The following is a 20,768-nucleotide window of genomic DNA, read 5'->3' as shown; positions in this document are numbered from 1 at the left end:
ATTTTTTATAGTACAGTAGTATTCCATTACATTCATATAGCACAACTTGTTTAGCCATTCCCCAATTGATGAACATCCCCTTGATTTCCCCTTGTTTTTGGCCACCACAAAGAGGGCTGCCATAAATATTTTTGTACATGAGACCCTTTCCCATTTTTATGATCTCTTTGGAAAACAGTCCTAGAAGCAATATTGCTTGGTCAAAGGGTATGCACATTTTTGTAGCCCTTTGGGCATAGTTCCAAATTGCTCTCCAGAATGGATGGATCAGCTCATAGCTCCACCAACAATGAATTAGTGTTCCAATTCTCCCACATCTTCTCCAACATTTATTATCTTCCTGTTTGTCATGTTAGCCAATCTTATAGGTGTGATATGGTTCCTCAGAGTTGTTTTGATTGCATCTCTCTAATCAATAGGGATTTAGAGCATCTTTTCATATGACTATAGATAGGTTTAATTTCTTCTTCTAAAACTGGCTATTTATATCCTTTGACCATCTATCAATTGGGGAATAACTTCCAGATATTTTATAGTGTCTACTGTAACTTCAAATGGGATTTCTCTTTCTGTCTCTTGCTGTTAGGCTTTGTTAGTAATATATAGAAATGTAGATGATTTATGTGGGTTTATCTTGTTACCTACAACTTTGCCAAAATTGTTTATTATTTCAAGTAGTTTTCCACTTGATTCTCTAGGATTCTCTAAGTATATCATCATATCATCTGGAAAGAGAGAGAATTTAGTTTCTTCTTTGCCTATTCTAATTCCTTCAATTTCTTTTTCTTCTCTTATTGCTAAAGCTAACATTTCTAGTACCATATTGAGTACACAGTGGTGATAATGGACATCCTTGTTTCACCCCCGATCTTATTGGAAATGTGTCTATCTTACCCCCATTACATATAATGCTTGCTGATGGTTTTAGGTAGATGACAATTAGCTTTAACAAAGGGATATTTACTGATAAGATATAACAAGAATGAAAGTACAAACACAGTCAGCTTAATGGGAGGCATACTGTCCAGTGTCCACATCTAGGTCCTGGGGACAGTGGCCTCAAACTTAAAACAGTTAATGAAGCGTGCAGTGCTGAACAGCCAATGGGTGAAGTCACTTCCTTGCTTGTAGAAAATGGTTTTTGGATGTTGAGTCTGATTTGCTGCTGAATCTACTTTCTGCTCCTCTCTGGGCTCAGTTGATGACTCAGGGGCTTTTCTGGTCACTTGCTCTTTGAATGTTTCAAAGTTCACAAGTCCTTATGGACAAAGCTGCCTTCTTGGTGCAGCTGAATATGATGTCTACTGCTGGACTGGGTCAAGTAGGTTGATCCTCAGGACCTTGCTGACTCCCCACCTGGCTTGCTATCAGCAAACTCTGGTATGGATTGTAGAGAGTGACCTATGGAAACTCACCACATAGTAGCCTAGCCTGTTTAGTCTCCAATACTTCACCCGAGGGCAGGAAGAAATAAATGAAAAAAGGAAAAGAAATAAAGGCACCATGTTCATGTCCATGGGTCCCTTTAAGTGAGGTACTAGGTAGCAGTCAGCAGGAGGCTGCCAATGCTACTGTCTCAGAACATTTACAACAATACTGGCTTCAGTGACTCCTGGGAAAGAGAGAGTTAGGGGTTTTTTAATATGCATACTCAGTTCCAGCTCAGCATCTAGCTGAAGAGAGCCTTGCTTCACTACTTGAATAGGAAACAGTTATAAAATACCTGTGTATACTCTGAAGTCCACATGGGGGGCTGCATCAGGCCAGACACATTGCTTGTGGTCCTAATGGCTGGGCTCTCATTGGTCAGCTTCAGCTCTACTTCCTATATGAAGACTTTCTTGATTTCTCCAACTTTTAGTGCTGCTTACCTCTCCCCCACCACATGGACATGTTTTTTTTCCCATGGAACATAGGTTCCTTGAGAACAGGCACTTAATTTTTGCCCTTACATCTCCATTGCCTACCATTCTACCACACAGTTCCTTAAAACATCCTTGTTGGTTATCCATCAATCGATGGATCAGTGAGCCTGGAGAAGAACAACACAGAGCCTGGCATGAAAGGTATTTTTTAGGAGTCAGTGTGGAGGCATAATGGAATGAGCATAGCCTTAGAAGTCACAAGGCATGGGTTCAAATCTGTCACTAACTCCATATGTAACCTATTTCTCTAAACCTCAGTTTCCTCACTAGTAAAGTGAAGTTATTGTTAGTATTACCTGACTTCAAAAGTCTGTCATGTTAAACTCAAAGCTCCACATATATATGAGTTACTCTTATTAAGAAACATCCCTTCTCTAAGAGTTTATAGCCTCATAGAGAAGATCAGATAGGAAGGAGCACAGAGAGCTATACTGTAAGACAGAAAGTGCTATATTTACAGCTACCATTTCTGTGGAGCTTTAAGGTTCACAGAGCACTGTACAAATATTATCTCATTTGATCTACACAGCACCCTGTGAGGTCGGTGCTATTTTTACCCCCAATTTACAAATGAGAAAACTGTGACGGATAGAGGTTAGATGAGTGGCCTAGGATGCTGCAGCTAGGTCTGAGCCAGAGTTTCAGCCCATGGCTTTCTGATTCCAAGTCCAGTCTTGTCCACTACACTCAACTGCTTTCCTCACTGCTATGAGGGAGGGGATATTTGGGATTTCAAAAGAGGACAAAGTCTCATCCAGGGGTGTGCTGGTAAATGTTTAACAACAGGCTCTCTGAAAAAAAAAGTACACAGGAAATACTTTTAAGTTTAATTTGCATTATTAACATGTTCTCTACTACTTTCTTAAGTCAACAAAACAAAAAGTCAGTCTCTGATCTGTAGCTTACCAACATTTGAGGTATAAATCCTCACGTTGAAAATTTAACATTCAGTTTTTAGGAACTGGTCGGAGCTAACTCCAGCACACCCTTCTCTGCTTAGGCATAGAAGTTCCCAAACTCCAACCTTCTGCATGGGTGACCAGAGTTCTTAGACTAAGGATTAACCTCGCAGGCTATTAACCAAGGATCTGATGATCCCCCTCAGAGCTAGGGGATCAGTAAGTGACTGAGCTATGAAGTGAGGAAGTAAAACCTGGACTTTGTTCTCTGCTATTATGATGGGTTATTGATGGTTCAGAACCAGTGGAAAGGGGTGTGTCTTGACACAGTTTTGTGTGTCCTCTGTGTTTTCTAGATTTTCTTTGAGGTGAAATAAAGCCTATCTCACATCTGATATACATTGTTACTCCAAGTTGCATGAAAAGGAAAGAAATGGGTCTCTTACCCGCTGTAGAGAGCTAGACATAGACTAGTGTACATGGGGTATGCCAGTTTATTGGAAGCTCCATTGCTGGCCACTACTTCTCTTATATGACTTAAAGAAAATCACCACTAATGCTCCAGGGACAGAACTATGACTGTAACCCTCCCTCTGGCAATTGAGATCCAGGTGAATCTTTCCTCTATTGAGAGGGAAACCCAGTGGTATCTTTTACCCTCAACTCCTCTGTCCTTGCCCTTCTTCCCTCTTGCCCTGAGTGTGTGAGTAAATTTTACACTACGATAAACGACTATTAATTTATCCTTTTTTTAAAGCTCCTGGGATTAAATACCATCTAGGTAAACCCAGAGCTTGGGGGTTCTAGGTCAAAGGTTACGTGTAAAATGAGAGAATTGGACTGGGAAAGCTCTTCTAGCTCTGAATCTTGTGAGTGCAAGGTTCCGTGACTTCAGTATAATTTAACACCCCTGCTCGGTTCCTCCTTTTGCAGAAGGCTGCCTTATCTCAGCTGCTACTGCTCCCGCTTTGTGGGGACCTCACTTCTCTGACTCCTGGGCTTGTGTGTTATGGAGGGGGTGGGGAGTGAGGTAGGTGCCAAGCTTGAGAGTGTTAGAAACTGCTCCTGCTATCTCCTTCCTTTAATGGATCTTCTACAAGAAACTTTCTAATTTGTTGAACAGGACACTCCTTTACTCAACAGCCTTTGGCAATTCCACATTTCCTATACCAAGTCTTGGCATCGCCATATCACAGTCATCATCAAGACCACCATCACCACCACCATCACCATTCCTTCAGACATTTTTCAGTTGTTTCTGACTCCCCCTGCCACCGAAGGCCAGACACCACCTGGCTCCAACTTATTGTGTCCAGCTTCATCTTCCACCATTCCTGTTTTTGTACTCTACATTCCAATAATATTAGATATTCTTATTCAGCCCTTGGCTGAGGCCCACCCAGCTGTCTATCATGCCTTGAATGGACTCTCCTGATATCCATCTCCTACAAAGCTCATCCCTTTCTTCAAGACCCAAATCAGTTGTCGCCTCCTCCAAGAAACCTTCTCTAAACAGCCGAGGACAAGGGGACCTCTCTTTCCTCAAACTTCAAGTAGCTCTTTGCTGTTTTAAACCTCTGCTTTGCTCTAAATGCCATATCCACCCTTGTAGTGTTTGTTGTTGCTGAGTTATGTCTGATTCTCTGTGATGCCATTTTGGGGTTTCCTTGGCAAAGTTCCTGGAGTGGTTTGCCATTTCCTTCTCCAGCTCATTTTACAGATAAGGAAACTGAGGCAAACAGGGTGAAGTGACTTGCCCAGGGTCACCTAGCTGATAATTGTCTGCGGTTGGATTTGAACTCTCGAAGATGAGTTTTCCTGATTCCAAGCTCAGCACTCTAGCCACTCAACCACCTAGCTGCTCCCCTCCCCAACTTTTAGTGTAGTTATCTGTATTTGAGACTTTCTTACCCATCAGAATATAAGATCTTGGAGAGCAGTTCTAGGTCATGTCTTTGGGTGCCCAGCACATTGACTGCCTTGTGATAAAGAAATGTTTATTGAATGGAATTAGTGTGACCTCTACAATTACTCAGAGGTTCAGAGCATTTTACTTTGTTCTGGTAAATAGAACAGCCTGTGACAGGTGAGTCGTAGGTGAGTCACAGATAATGAAATGGTACATATCCCGCCAAGCCTCCTTCCCACACAGGGCAACAGGTCACTACCTGTCGTCAGGAAACACCCCAATATGGCTTGGAAAGGACCAGAGGTTGGGAAACATTGTGCAAGGTGGAGGCAGCCCTGCCTCCCCCTCAGAGGGACCCCGCCTATTCTTGACTAATCAGTCTGTCTCCCCTCCCACCCTCCTCAGCTTCCTCTATTCTCTTGGCGTGGCCCAGAAAGCAAGACTTATAGCTTTCCTAGTAATTGACTCCCTGAAAGATTTCTTTCCTAAAAGAAGTTTCACTTCTCTAGCTCCTTCATGTAACAGAGACACCTATAAAAGAGAACTCTGGCAAGGATGTTCTCAACAGAAGGGATATATCTCTGCTGGGAGGAGGCCTGGTCATTAGCAGGAGGCCCACAGACTCCTGAATATCTCATAGTGGGGATATTCTTTCATTCATTCATTCACATTCAACAAATGTTTACTGAGGACCATCTGTATCCTTTTTTCAGAGAACAGTAGAGCTGAAAGGAACCTTAAAGGTTCAAACTTGTCATTTTGCAGATAAGGAAACTGAGACCTAGATAGAACTAGACCTAGAACTTAGGATTCACAGATCCTAAGACTTTACATTTAGAACTATAAGGAATCTTAGAGGCCATAGAGTATAATCTCATTTTTACTGACAAAGAAACTGAGGCACAGGGAGGTTACATGACTTGCCCAGAGTCACACAGATAGATAGTAAGTGTCTGAGGTAGGATTTGAACTCGGCTCTTACTGACTCCAAGTCCAACATTTGATCTGTATCATGCTGTGCTACCACTGACAACTGTGCCCACTGTTCTTTCCATCAGACTACACTATCTTATCTTTTTCTTTTGTTATTTAAATAAAAATTTTTTATTGATACTCTTTTTACAGCATCATCACTTTTCAATGACTTCCTTTTCCCCACCCTATAGACTCCTTCCCTGATAGTCAAAGAAAACAAACCAACGCATTAGTCGCATCTAAAAAGGTATTTCTCCTTCACCTAGAATCCACCTCTCTTCTGATAAGCAGGTGGCAAGCTTTGCCATCATTCTAGTGAAATCATAAATGGCAATTGTTGTTTTAATTTTTTTATTAGTTCTGTAGAATTTCAATATTGTTTTCCTTTATATTATGGTGGTAACTGTTTTAAGGGTTCTCCTATTTTTTCTTCCTTCACTCTACATCGGTTCTTCCCAAGTTGCTTTATATATAAGATTTTTTACAGTACAAGGATATTCTAGTGCATTCATATGCCATGGCAGAATGGCAGTGAATACAGCACTGGGTCTGAAGCCAGCAAAACTCATCTTCCTGAGCTCATATCTGACCTCAGACATTTACTAGCAGTGTGACTCTGGGCAAGTCACTCTGTTTGCCTTAGTTTCTTCATCTGTAAAATGAGCTGGAGAAGGAAATGGCAAACCACTCCAGGAACTTTGCCAAGGAAACCCCAAATGGGGCCATGAAGAATCAGACAGCTGAAATATACAAACAGCAGCAAAAATGGATGGAGAGCTGGCCCATAAGTCAGGTAGACCTGGATTCAAGCCCCATCGTTTACCCTGGTCAAGTCCCTTAACCTGTTGCTATGCTGTCAGGTAACTATCCACTGCAACTATACATATACATATCTACGACTAGACATTGCAGAGAGGGTGGCAACTTGCATTAGTAGAGAGGGTTTCCTTGTCCGGGGAGTTCTCTATACCAGTGAAATAAAAAGTCCAGTCTCTATCCCTATCCCTATGGATAATGAATGAACCTCTACTGCTCCTCTCTCCACCAAGATTTATTACTATAAAAAGTGATGACATACATATTTGTATACAGAGAGGACCTTTTCCTCTGTCTTTGACCACCTGGAGGTACATGCCTAGTAGTGGTATTACTGGGTTGAAAGTGAGGGAAACAGGGTGAAGTGACTTGCCCCAGTCATACAACTAGTAAGCGTGTAAGGGTGGATTTGTACTCAAGTTCTCCTGCTCCATGCACAGCTTAAGGATATTTAAAATACAATTCAAAATTGTTTTGCAGATCTGTTCAACCAACCATCTTCTTTATAGTGCAACGGTGTGACCATCTTCTCACAGCCCCTCCAACAATGGCCATTTTCATCTTTTGTCATATTAGCCCATCCTCTGGGTGTGAAGTGAAAACAGAAAGTTATTCTTATTAATATTTCTCTTACTCTTCATGATTTGGACACATTATCCACTTCCTCTGGTGCAGTAACTCAGTAATTTCTGTAATTCAAGGCTTTATGATTCTTCCTCCACTACTCTGTAACTTAGTAGGGGATCTTCGAGAATCACTGTTGCCAAAAAATTCAGCACCTTGCCAGTAACCTGATGATAAACCTTTCTGAACTTCGTCAGTCAGGTTCTCGAGAAACAGACTCACACCATCCATCATCTGGACTATACTTGAAGTCTTTCCAGTTTTGTAGGACCTGCTAAAACTTGCAGTCCCTTAGCATAAATTTCAAGAACAAAGCCCTACCTGTGCGACATGATGATGAGACATTGGAGTAGGATACTAAGAGTTGACTGAAAGAACATGATGCTAAGAGGAGTATGTTCAGTGCTAAGAGGGATTAATATACAGTCCCAGGCATTAAGGAAATTGCATTCTAGTAAAGGAGCTCATAGGAACATGGATTTAGAGCTGAAAGAGACCTTAGAGATCTAATCTCCTCATTTTACAGACAGAGAAACTAAGACCCAAAGGAATAAAATGATAGACCAGAGATAGCAGAATTGAGATCCAGACTCAGGTCCTCTGGCTCCAAATTCATTATTCTTTCAATATCATCTTAAAATATGTGCATAAGTCGCTCCAGTCCAAGGCAAAATGGTTAAGGGCAGGGAAAAAGGAACCAAGTACTTCAGGGTTCAGATCATGTCCTGTTGCAGGACTAATTGTAACAGTTAATTTTTATGTAGCACCTTAGGTTTTGTAAAGTGTTTTATATTAGCTAACCTGGCGATAGCCCTCTGAGGCTAGTAAAAGTCTTAAAAATGAAGTATTTTGGACAAGGTCACACGAGCAGTAAGTAGCAGGGCTAGGACTCAAAACTCTGGACCTCTTATTTTCCTTAATGGTGATGTGTTCTCTTGGAGACTGTCCACAACATATCCCGTGTATCTCTTGTTTGTACGTAGTTGTTTACATGCCATATCCCCTATTACCCTGTGAGTTCCTTTGGAGCAAGGACCATTCTTGCCTTGTGTTCTCAGTGCTTAACACAGGTCCTGTATACAGTAGGTGCTTAATAAATGTTTATTGTCTTGACTGCACATCTTTTCCACTATGCCATAACTTATGATTGGGGGACGGCTGAACAAGCTATGGTTGTCATGGAATGCTACTGTGTTGACAATATTTCTTAAACTGTGAGTCATAACCCCAATTTAGCAGCAATAGAAGTTTTCTGAATGGGCAGCGACCAAAAATTGATTAAAAATCAAACCCATAATGAATTTGTGTTTCTGGCAGCACTTGCACAACTTCACTGCAGCTTTGGTTCTGAACACAAAGCATGTACACTTTGCATTGCACACATGTCACACCATATAACGCCAATGAACACTACTGAAAAGGGGTCACAAGTAGAAAAAGTTTAAGAGATTCTACAGTATAAGAAATGGTGAGTAGGCTGATCTCAAGAAAACCTGGAAAGACATATGAACTAATGCAAAGTGAAGTGAGCAGAACCAGGAGAACACTGTGTACAGTAACTGCCACATTGTACCATCATCTACTGTAGATGACTTAGTTATTCTCTAGCAATACAATGATCTCTGCAATACAATTCCAAAGTCCTCATGATGAGAAATGCTATCCACATCCAGAGAAAAAACTGATGGGGTCTGGATGCAGAGCAAAGCATCCAATTTTTCATTTTATTTTTTTTTCCCTTTTGGCCTATGTCTTTTTTTCACAGCATCACTAATATGGAAATATATTTTCCATGATTGGACATGTATAATATCAAATTGCTTACTGTCTCAGGGAGAAGGAGGTGAGAGAGAGAGAAATTTTGGAATTCAAAATTTTAAAGAAATGAATGTTTAAAAATTGTCTTTATATGTAATCAAGAAAAGATAAAATATTCTTTAAAAAAAAAAGAGGCAGCATATGAGCTGGGCCTCATTAGGATGATAGGATTTTGACCAGCAGCAGCGGATGGAGGAGGGCAGACTATTACTAGCAGAAAGAATAGAATGAGCAAAGGCACAGCTGCAGAAAAGCCTGGTACATGTATGGGCCACAGGTATTTTGTGTGTGTGTGTGTGTGTGTGTGTGTGTGTGTGTGTGTGTGTGTGTTCATCCTTCATTGCCAAAGAAGACCATGCCATCATAGAAATTATGACATGACTTGCACTTGACTTTGTTTTGAGTGAGGGAGGGCTATGCAAGTCACCAGTCTCACTTCTCCTCCAGAGCCATCTGGATCCAGTGACCAGATATTCATCAGCATGACTGGAGATGACCCAGGATGAGGCAATTGGAGTTAAGTGACTTGCCTAAGGTCATACAGTTAGTGAGTGTCAGGTGTCTGAGGTAAGATTTGAATTCAGGTCCTCCTGACTCCTGCACTGGTGCTCTATCCACTGCACCACCTAGCTGCCCCATAGGTTGTAGAAGAATGTGATTGCAGAATACAATGCATGTATGGGACAAATGGGAGGTGGTGTTCCAGATTCAATTCAATTCAATCCAATAACATGTGTTATCTACTATATATGACATTATACTAAGTGCTAGGGATACAGAGACAAAGTGCTATGACCTTTAGGAACTTATATCTATACTCTTAAGAACTAGGGGGAATCAGAACAAGCTTCATAGAAAAGGTGGCACTTGAGTTGGATTTTTAAGGAAGGATAAGAATTTTGAAAGAGAGAGGTGCAGAGGAAGCATATTCTAGACATGGAGACCAGCTGTTAGTAATACATGGAAGTGGGAGATTCAATATTGAGCTTGGGGGCAAGTAATACTCCAATTTAGCTGAATTGTAGAGTTCATGAAAAAGAATAACAAGAAATAAATCTGATTCTGGAATTGCCTAACTAGTTATTGTGCCAAATTGGGGATGGCCGGGATCACAGAGCGTTTTCCCTACTTTGGAATTTAAAAGGATTTCAGATGTCAGCTAAACCAGGTTTTCAATTTTTTTTTGGTCTCAGGATTCCCTTACATTCTTCAAAATCATTGAGGACCTCAAAGAGCTTTTGTTTATGTGGGCTATGTCTATTAAGACTTATCAAATTAGAAATAAAAAAGTTCATAATTTTGACCTTGTGTACCCCTGAAGGGCAGCCAGGTGGCATAGTGGATAGAGTATCCCACCTGGAGTCAGGAAGATTTATCCCTTGAGTTCAAATTTGGCATCAGATACGTACTAGTTGTGTGATCCTTGGCAAGTCTCTTTACCCTGTTTACCTCAGTTTCCTTATGTGTAAAATGAACTGGAGAAGAAAATGACAAACCACTCCAGTGTTTCTGCCAAGAAAATCTCAAATGGGGTCACAGAAAATAGACATGACTGAAAAATGACTCAGCTACAATGACCACATCCCCTGAAAGGGACTTAGGAATCCCCAGGAGTCCTTGGACCATACTTTTAGAACCACTAATCTTGTCCAACACCAGTTAGACCCAGAGTGCATGGGTAATAATAAACAGCTAGAATTTCAACCCAAGTCTTCAGATTCTAAATTCACATGCAAGTCTCTCCCTTCTGTATATACTATACTGGTTCCTATGCTGGATAAGTAGTTTGAGTTTCATTCAGTGGGGCCTATGGAGCCATTGATAGTTCTGTGTCAGCAGAGTGAAGTAGCATGGAACTGGACTGGATGATCTCTTGGGTTCCCTTCCAACTCCAAGATTAACTCTATATAATTAACAAATTCACAGGATTATAGGATTGGTGTTATTGCTGGTACACTAAGGCAGTAATTTTTGCTTATATGAGAAATCCTCCTTGGATGCCTAATCTTGGCATGGTAGCCCCAGGTCTCAAAGGCAGTACACGTCAGAAGGTTCCTCTGATTATGTCCCACTACAAGTAAAAGTCCAGGGATGTCTTCTATATGAGAACCAGCCTAAATAAGAGCCATAACGCTCTCAGTAGAAGACTGGCCACCAAATAATGAATGAATTTGACTGTCTTCTAATACATAAAGATCTATGGTGGTAGAGGAAGCAACCATACTCACCTGATCATGGTTCTTTTAAAAAAAAAAGATTAAAAAATGAGATGAGTTTTTAAAAAATAGAAATATCCCAATAGCCCTACCTGAAGGATCTAAGAAACATATCTTTAAATTAATATTTTAATCCAGGTGAAGCAGTATATAGAGTGCTGGGTCTCTAGTTAGGGTAGCTCTGAGTTCTCAGATACTTATTAGCTATGTGACTCTGAGCAAATAAATTAACCTCTAATCTAACTCATTTTTCTCATCTGTAAAATGAGGAAAATAATAGCACTTACTTCCCACAGTTATCGTGAAGATAAAATTTGAAATTAATTGAAAAAATTAAAAAACAAACTTCGGAATCTTACTTCAGTTTTTGGGAAGACCCATGGTTGGGTAGGGGTGGATGCTTCCTCTATCACCATAGACCATTAGAAAATGGTCAAAAAATCACCTGGTCAGTCTTCTAGTGACAACGTCTGTAGAGGGCTTTGCAAACCTTGCAACAATATAGAAATGGTTGTTGCTGTTTTTTTTATTATTATTATTATTTTAAAAATTCAGTTCCTGTGGAATAAATTAGGACAGAGATTCCAAGACACAGTGAAGTCACTCCTCATGGTATGTATGTGTGGGGGAAGCTCATCTAGGGTGTCTGGTCATTTCCTATTTTAACTGCTTACTCTTGCTTGCTAGATGTTCAACTCAACTGTTTGTAATATGTTAAGAGTCTAAGTGGTGTTTGGAGATGCCAGGACAAAACCAATTTCACTTTTCCTCAGAGCTCTGAGCATACTTCATGTTTGTAGAGCAACTTACAATTTTTTCAATCAACTTTCATTCAATCAGTCAACATTTATTAAGCACCTACTATGTATCAGACACTGTGCTAAACACTAGGGTTACAAAAAGAGGGAAAAGACAGTCTCAGCCCTCATGGAGTTCACAATCTAATAAGGGGATACCACCAAGCAAACAAGTATGAACAAATCAGCTCTATACAAGATAAATAGGAAATAATTAAATGCAGAGAGTCACTAGAATGAAGAGGGATTGGGAAAGGATTCCTGCAGAAAATAGGGTTTTAGTTGAGACTTAAAGGAAGCTGTGATGCAGAGATGAGGAAAGAGAGTATTCCAGGCATGGGGGACAGCCAGAGAAAATATTTAGAGCCTAAAAGTGGAATGTCTTGTTTGTAGAAGAGCCAGGAGACCAGCATCACTGAATCAAGGTGTACATGTTCAGGAGCAAGGTGTAAGAAGACTGGAAAGGTAGGAAGAGACTGGGATATATAAGGCTTTGACGTCAAACAATGCATTTTGTATTTGATCTTGGAGGTGATATGGAGTCACCAGAGAGTTTTGGAGAGGGATGAAAAGGTTTGGAAGAATTAGCGCGGAGAGTGGGATGCCTTGAGTAGGCAGTTATAGAAGCATTGCCTAGTAGCATTGAGGGTCCAGTTGAGATTGTATAACATAAATTTGTAGTAGAACTAGTCAAAATGGTTACATGATTTTTTTCATCTTCCTTCATCAGCATGAGGAGGTGGTAAATGATAGGGGTGATCCAAAACTGAACCTTAGCAGGGCATAATCAATGAAATGATAAGAGGGCTAGGGATTCAAGAGAAGAGTATAGTATAGAGTTGAATTGGTTCATGTAGGGGCCAAGAAGGGGAAAGGGAGAGTGGCTAGTAGAGGGGAGATGGCCTAGAACAGAATTACGGGGTCAAGGGATTAGAAATCATAGAGTGGGTAAAAAGTAAGATTGTATAAGGGAAGTCAGAGGGAGAGGTAGAAAGTCAGATTATGATTGGATAAGGGGATTTCAAAATTCTTAAACATAAAGGTGGTACATTTGTGAGTTTCAGCAAGACCACCATAGTCGTAGTATGACTATTTTTGTGTGTGGCTGAGGTGGGTGGAGGAACAAGTTCTGGGAAGTTAGTAAGTTGAAGAACTGAATGGTTAAGGTGTTGGAAGGAGAGTCGGTATGTACACTGAAGTCCCCTAGTGTGAGAAAAAAGTTAAGGATGACAAAAAAGTTGTGAGCCAGGTATTAAACTCATTGAGGAAGGAAGGGCAGTGATACAACTGCTATCTGAATTTTGATTGGGTGGTAGCATGAACTTCAAAGGAAGAGAGATTTCTGGGTAATGGATGTAGCAAGAGAACATGAAAGTGGTATTGAGGAACAAAGAGTATTCCAACACCCCTTCTTCAATTAGTGAGTTGAAGAGAATGAGTGAAGGTACAGCCAACATTAAAAAGAGTGGCCAGGGATGTTATATAATCAGGGAAACCAGGTTTCAGTAAGAGCTAATACATAGAAGGAGTGGGTAAAGAAAAGATTTAAGATGAAGGGAATTTTATTGCCTACAGAACAGGCATTCCAGAAGGCACAGTGGAAGGGTTGGGTGGAATTTTGTTGAAACTTTGAGGTAGGAGGGTTGAGAAGGATGTGAATAAGAAATTGGATGGTGGGAGAGGTAGATACTAGAATAGTGTTTGGATGAGGACCTAAATGGGGTTCAGAATCACTGGGATGTGAAGGGTCTTGACCAGGTATGAGACTGTGAAGGGTGCCACTCCACTTCCCAAAGGAGGTTAGAAAGTTGGATGATCAGATGAGAAGTCACACTTTACCAATCTTTTTCCCTTGGATGGGTAGAAATTAGGTGGGAAATCATTCAATCTTCACATCAAACTTATGAGGCAGGTAGGAAAATGGTGTCACTTTCATTTTAAAGATTAGAAAAAGGGGGCACTGAGAAGTTATGTGACTTGCATAAAAGTTCACGCAGCAAATCAGCAGCAATGTCAGAGGACTGGAACCCAGATCCCCCATTCCAGAGCCCTTCCCACCTTATCTGGTCATGTCAGCAATTCCAGAATACACATAGTTCTTGACCAGGCAAATAGAACTCAAGGACTGACAAAGGATGGATGACATTGGTCTATGGTAGATTGACTCCAAGGCCCTTTCAGATCTAATATTCTATAAGTCTGCTGCACCCTGTTCATGTTCACTCACTCAACTTGTATTATAACCCCAAAGCTAAACCCCCAGAATGGCAGTTGTATCTCAGGTTTTAGGGGAAACCCTGTGTTTAACTACTACTAATACTGCAACTCTTGAAGGTAACCCACTACTGTGTTTCCTATTAATAATCTACCAATAAGCTCAGTTAGCTCTTTGAATAAGACATTTACTCAAATGTCAAATCAAGAACAATGGTTACCAAACATTTTGCTCCCTCTCCTCCCCTAAACCTGAGATTAACTCTCCCATAAATATGTAGTCTGTGTTAGGTGAGAGTAGGCACAATCTTAATATACAATGGTCATAAGCCACTGACGTGGCTGAAGAAACCTACATCTCTGAAACTTCAGGGACTTGGTGTCTTTTCTTTCTCTGGAGAGTCCTCAAGACTCCACTGTAAGATGAGGAATTAGTTTGAAAGTAGATGAGTCATTCTACTGCTAGGCTGGGCTGGCATGGTTTACTTCTCAAAGGGCATGGCATCTTGGCTGGATGAGTAGCTTGGCTGCCAGGCTAGATCTAGGAGATCACTCAGCTGCTGGTATCTTCACAGGGTATGACATTTCTGCTGGGCAGGTGGATATGTGGGATTCCCCAGGCTTGCTCTTATACGGGTGTCTGCAGTATCCACTATCTCCAACTTAGCTGGCTCAACTAAATATTACAGGGCTCTTTTCATCTGGCATATTAAAGTACTCCTTTCAGCTGGAGTTTTACTGTGCTCTTTCAGTATGGGCAGTAATACAGCCAAGGATTAGCAGAACCCTCTCCTCTTTGGTTCCCCTAAGGATCTTGGCTTTGAAGTTGTCATATCCAGGCAAGAGGCAGAGAAGCTCTGTTTCACAGTTCTTCCTTGTTGAGAACAGGGAATCCCTCAGTGAGGGATCTCATTCTTATTTATGGCGATCAGCCAGTCAGAGTAGAAGGTACTATCATGTAGTGAACTGGGCATTAAACTTGGAATCATGAAAGAACTGTGGGAATTATGTGAACTAAACTGACTCCATCTTGTGAAAATGATTTCATTTTGAGTCCTAAATTTCATTTTCCTACAAATTACATCTGCTTGTTAATTATGAGAATTGAGTGATATTCTGTTTCATATCCAGAAAAGTCTACCAGCTCTCCTCTTAAAACTCACTCATCCCCTTCCCAACTTGGAACGTTTTTAAACTTTCCTCCAATTAGAAATCAGATTACCTAATCTTGTATTCTGGTTTATACCCTATTAATCCTTCCCTTTCAATGGCTAAAAATCTGTCTCCCCCTGTATTTAGAGTCCATTGCCAAGTAGAGGAGGCCTGGTCCTGATTTCTTATGCAATTGACATGCATTGCTTAATAAAGCAATATGCTCAGAAGCTCAAACCTTTGTTCCTCAGTTATTTCAGATTTCATTCATCACAGTCTGGAAACACTGAGTTCAAATCCTTCTTCAGTCATTTGCTGATTGTGTGACTGGAAAAATCACTTCACTTCCCTGTGCCTCAGTTTCCTCATCTATAAAATGAGAGGGTTGGATCTGATGGCTTCTAGGGTCTCTTCCAGGTTTAAATCTGTGATCCTATGTTCTTTAAGTTTCCAGATATCTTTTGGAGTCTTATACAGATGAGTGACTAGGGATAAAGGTACAGAAACAGTTGGTGACTTGGGACAAATTCATGGTCTTTGCTGCTCTTTTCATATGCAGTTCAGCTATTCGAACTTCAAACCCCATCCAAACTATAGAATACTTCCTTGACACTTGAAAAGACTTCCTTTTTACTTTTCAGTCTCTCCATTTTTCCCTTTCCAACCTTCAGCTTTGCCAGATTCTAAAGGAGACACACCCTTTCATTCTCCCTTCAGTGAAAAATTTGAAGTCTCTGCAAATTTCTTAGGAGGAACCAGGAGTCTGTGGGTATGTAAAACGTTAGCATTTCCCATAGCTCACCTGGCCAATACAGTTAACATAAGATTGGTACAGAGTATAATAAGCCTTGAAAACAACACTAAATGTATACTATCATAGGGCACACATAATAAAGTTGTATACAGTACCCATCTAACAAGATGCCACATGCATGCTTAGCAGTAATACATGCCAGAGAAGCACATATTAGCAGAATATGCAGCATGTATAATCAACTCTGCATCCAAGTTCAAAAATATAGTTCAACAGCAATAATGCCTGGTATAGTGAAACACATAAAATATATCGTAATGCCATGCAAAGCATATATTATGAATTTCATTGTGCTATACTGGTAACCACCTTTCCTGTTTTTCTCCGATGCATCATAGGTAAGTCTGGTCACTGGCCAAATAATCACTTCTACCATAATTGTCTGAGCTTGGGAGTGGTTAACTATTGGTGTCCTGTAATCCCAGTCCGGAGTTTCTGAATGTTTTAGGCTGGCTCTCACAGTCTCTTATAGGTGTACTCTGTTACCTGGGATCCTTGATAACTGCTTTTGTGTCTAAAAGGGGTGGCCTCTGAGTTGGGACCTCCCTCATCAGGAGCAGAGAAGTTTCCTTATGGCTGGGAAATTTTTGACTTGAGTTCCCTGCCTCTCTGGTGGGTAATAATACCTAATTCTATCCTCATTTTAATCCTCATCTGCTGAGCTGTTTACCAAGCTCTGTAGGTCTCTCTGGAAAAAGTGGATGGGCTCTTCTTCTGAGAGTACATTTAGCTGACTCTTTAATAGCCCATCAGGAAGTTCAGCTAAAGGGCCCAAGGTCTCCCAGTGCATCCTGGGTCATCTCCAGTCATCCTGACCAATATTGGTCACTGGATTCAGATGGCTCTGGAGGAGCAGTGAAGCTCGTGACCTGCACAGCCCTCCCTCACTCAAAACAAAGTCAAGTGCAAGTCATGTCATCATTTCTCTGATGGCATGGTCTTTGGCAACAAAGGACGAACACGACGAATAGACAGTAGATGGTTCTAGTGTAGTGTCTTTATGGGGCCCTTACCATTTTCTGGGGCTACCTCATACAGCAGCAATTTGTCCAGATTCTCCACAAAAACTCAGTAATATGTGGCTTTCCATAAATCTATCTTTTTGGGTTCTCTGTAAGCCAAGATTTCTCAGTAGAACACTATCACCCATATGTTGATCTTGACAATGAAGTGGAGCATTATACAGACTCATGTTTCTGTCAGAGCTTTTTGGAGCTGAAGCTATTGCTAAAGGAAAGGTCTCTCTCTCTTTTTTTTTGCCCATTTCTTAATTGAGATAGATGCTGATTACAAGTCTCTCTGTCTTCTTGTCTCTAACTCCAAAGCACAAGTCAATTAGGCAAACATGGTCTCAAACATTAGCAAGAATGAGGTAAATGTTATGGCATCATTCCTGGCAGCATAGTATGCATGTGCTTGGAATACCATATGCTGACTTCACTGAGATTTCTGCCCAGGCTGCAAGGTTCCTAGCACCTTGAGCAGGGTTCCTTTCAGGAGGCTGGCTGAGGGCATCCCTGAAGACAGAAAGGTGTGGTTCCAGATGCCTTGATACCTGCCAAAGCTAATATCTTCTTAAGTGGTTTGTCTTCGCAGTCTCTACCTTGATTAGATTGAATCTGGACTGGGAAGCCATATGCCTAGAAATTTTTTTTTTCTGAAACACCTTAGAAACAATAGTAATAAAGATATTAATAGGATATGTTAGGATTTGCAAAGTGCTTTACAAATCTTATGTCATTCAATCTTCAAAACAATCCAGAAAAGTATCTTTCATTTTTCCCCCTATTTTGCAAATGAGGAAACTGAGGCAAACAAAAGTTAAGTGACTTGCCCAGAGTCATACAGCTAGTGAGTGTCTGTGGCTAGGTTTGAACTCAGATCTCCCTGCTCCAAGTTCAGCATTCTATACACTGAACCGTCTAGTTTCTAGTTGGATGTGTCTCCGCAGATCAAGCAATGGTGTGCTGTTAAATGTTCAACTACTATCTCCTCTCCCCAAAAGTGCATGCATGACATTCTTTTAAGTTTAATCTACATTTTTGACATTTTTTCCATCACTTTCTTAGGCCTAGACAATCAATAAAACAGTAAGTCAGGCCCTGATTTATAGCTTATGCCAACTTCCAAGGTGTAAATGCTCATACAGAAAGCTTAACAATTGCTCTCCTGAGCTGTTCAGGCTGCCCGGCTTCCTTGGTGTTGAGCAGACTGGCCAGTCACCACTGGAATAGGGCTCATGCTCAGATTGTTTTCCTCTGGCAACAAAAAGTCAATGCAAGCTCCAATGGTTTGCTGGTGCTTATACTCTCCAAAAAATAGGATGAGTTCGAAGAGCTTTCGTTTGGATACATAAAGCACGAGCTTCACACTCTGGAAACTTATCTGCGATCATCTGAGGTCACCACAATCAATTCTTCACTAGGTCAATGGCTCTTTCTTGACTCAGATGTCCAAAGACATCATGTAGCACTTTCACAGCCATAACATGAAATGCATGGGTGTAGCATCACCTGCTTGCTGGTACCATGTATAGGATCAGTTATCATTCAATACAGCATGTATTGAATTTTCCCCTTTGTGTTAACAATAAAGTCCCCTCCAAGGAATGAAACTTGAGCTTCCGAAGGTCAGACTCTCCCTTTATTTCTTGTATTACTTCTCCTATTCATAGCTTCATTATGCATTTATTCTCACTGCCAGTCATTTAACTCTTACATGCCAATCAAAGACAACTGAGGCACAGAGTATTGATTTGGTGCAATAGAATTCCCATTCACCAACAGTTTGAGTGAAAGGCCCAGGTTCTCAATGGTATCACCACTGGATTGCAGACTAGCTCTCTGGGTACCTCAGACACCCTTCTCCCATTTTTCATTTTTTATGTCACCAACCACCTTCTCCATAACCTGTTCAAAAATGGCAAGTACTCTTGAGATGACTTGAAGCTTATGTTCAGGTTGGTAAAAATCCAACAGGACAGAGGGAAGTTGCCTTCTGTTTTTGTTTTCTGATATCAGAATCCAATAGTATCCACTGTACAAATTTAAGACTGACAGCCTCTCACCACCTAGTGCAAGGCATCTTGGACACCCAACCATCCACTTCACCTTCAACCCCACTTTACTGAAGCTGCTGCATTTCATGTTCAATCTTCACTCTCACTTCTATGTGGGGTTCTATAAGACCCAGTAGAAGGGGTCCAACCTAGACCACTGGTGTGGAAGTCAACTTAGCCTCTTTGCTAAGGAGGTAACTTGGTGGAGCAATGGATAGAGCACTAGTCCTAGAGTCAAATCCTACCTCATGACATTTCTGACTGCGTAAACCTGGGCACGTCGCTTAATCTCTCTCAGCCTTAGTTTCCTCCTTTATGAAGGCAGAATAATAAAAGCACCTGCTCACAAAGTCATTGGAAAGGTTAAATGCTATGACAGACATGAAGCACTTTTTGCAAACCTTAAAGTGCTAATGTGATTATTATTATGCCTCCGAAAAGAAAAATATTGCTGGCACCAACATTTTCCTCCTAGACCCACATCCTCACAGTGCTCCGAACACTAACACGTTTCTCCCTGAGAGAAGGGATCATTTTTAGTTTTTGCTTTGTATCCTCAGTGTTTGTCTTAGGTGGCTGTTCAGTCATTTTTTGGTCAAGTACAACTCTTTGTTGGCCCCATTTGGAATTTTCTGATATTAGTGATTTGTCATTTGGTTCTCCAACACCATTTATAATCAAGGAAACTGAGACAAATAGGGCAAAGTGACTTGCCCAGGGTCACTCAGTTAGTAAGTGTCTGAGGCCAGATTTGAACTTGTGAAGATAAGTCTTCCTGATTCTGAACCTCATCCTCTATCCACTGAGCCACCTCTTGACCTACAGTAGATATTTACTAAATATATGTTGAGACACCAACCATAGAGGTCCACCTGGAGTCAGGAAGACCTCAGTTTGATATCTCCTGGTTGTACGACCCTGAGCAAATCACTTAACTTCTGTTTGCCTCAGTTTCCTCACCTGTAAAATAGAGAAAATAATAATTCCTATCTCCCAAGCTAGTAGTGAAGATCAAATGAGATAATATATGTAAAGTGATGTTGCACACCTTAAAGTGCTACATAAATGTTAGTGATGATAACAATGACCTTTGATCATCAGTTTTCTGATTCTGTTTCTTGGAAATTCAGTCTCCCACACATCAACTCTACATTCCTTTCTTGGATGCCCACATCATTCCTCTGTCCATCATAGGTACAGCAGAAGATGTCTCTGTCCCCTCTCCTGCTATCTGTTGGTAACGTCCTCTTGTCAAATGATCATGATGTCCTAATGGACATGTTGTCTGTCCTTAACCAGTGGAATGTTATCTGCAATTCTGTCTCCCAGCAGGTTTTCTCTGTGTTCCTGCCCTTGAGTTTTGGATGATCAGAGGTAGTCTCTTGCCTGGTTTCTGTGGCCCACACATGGGAAACTGTCCTGGAGCTAGGCTATGCTGAGTTTTCCCAAGTTAGATCATTCTTAGCAGCTTGTAAATCATCCATAAACTGGTTTACTCTGTTCAGCAGTTGATCAAAACTTGGCAGCTTTTGCTAAGCCTGCCTTCAGTTC

This window comes from Notamacropus eugenii, chromosome 2 (assembly GCF_028372415.1).
Source record: "Notamacropus eugenii isolate mMacEug1 chromosome 2, mMacEug1.pri_v2, whole genome shotgun sequence".
Classification (NCBI taxonomy): Eukaryota; Metazoa; Chordata; class Mammalia; order Diprotodontia; family Macropodidae; genus Notamacropus; species Notamacropus eugenii.
Note: the sequence above shows the minus strand (reverse complement) of the source record.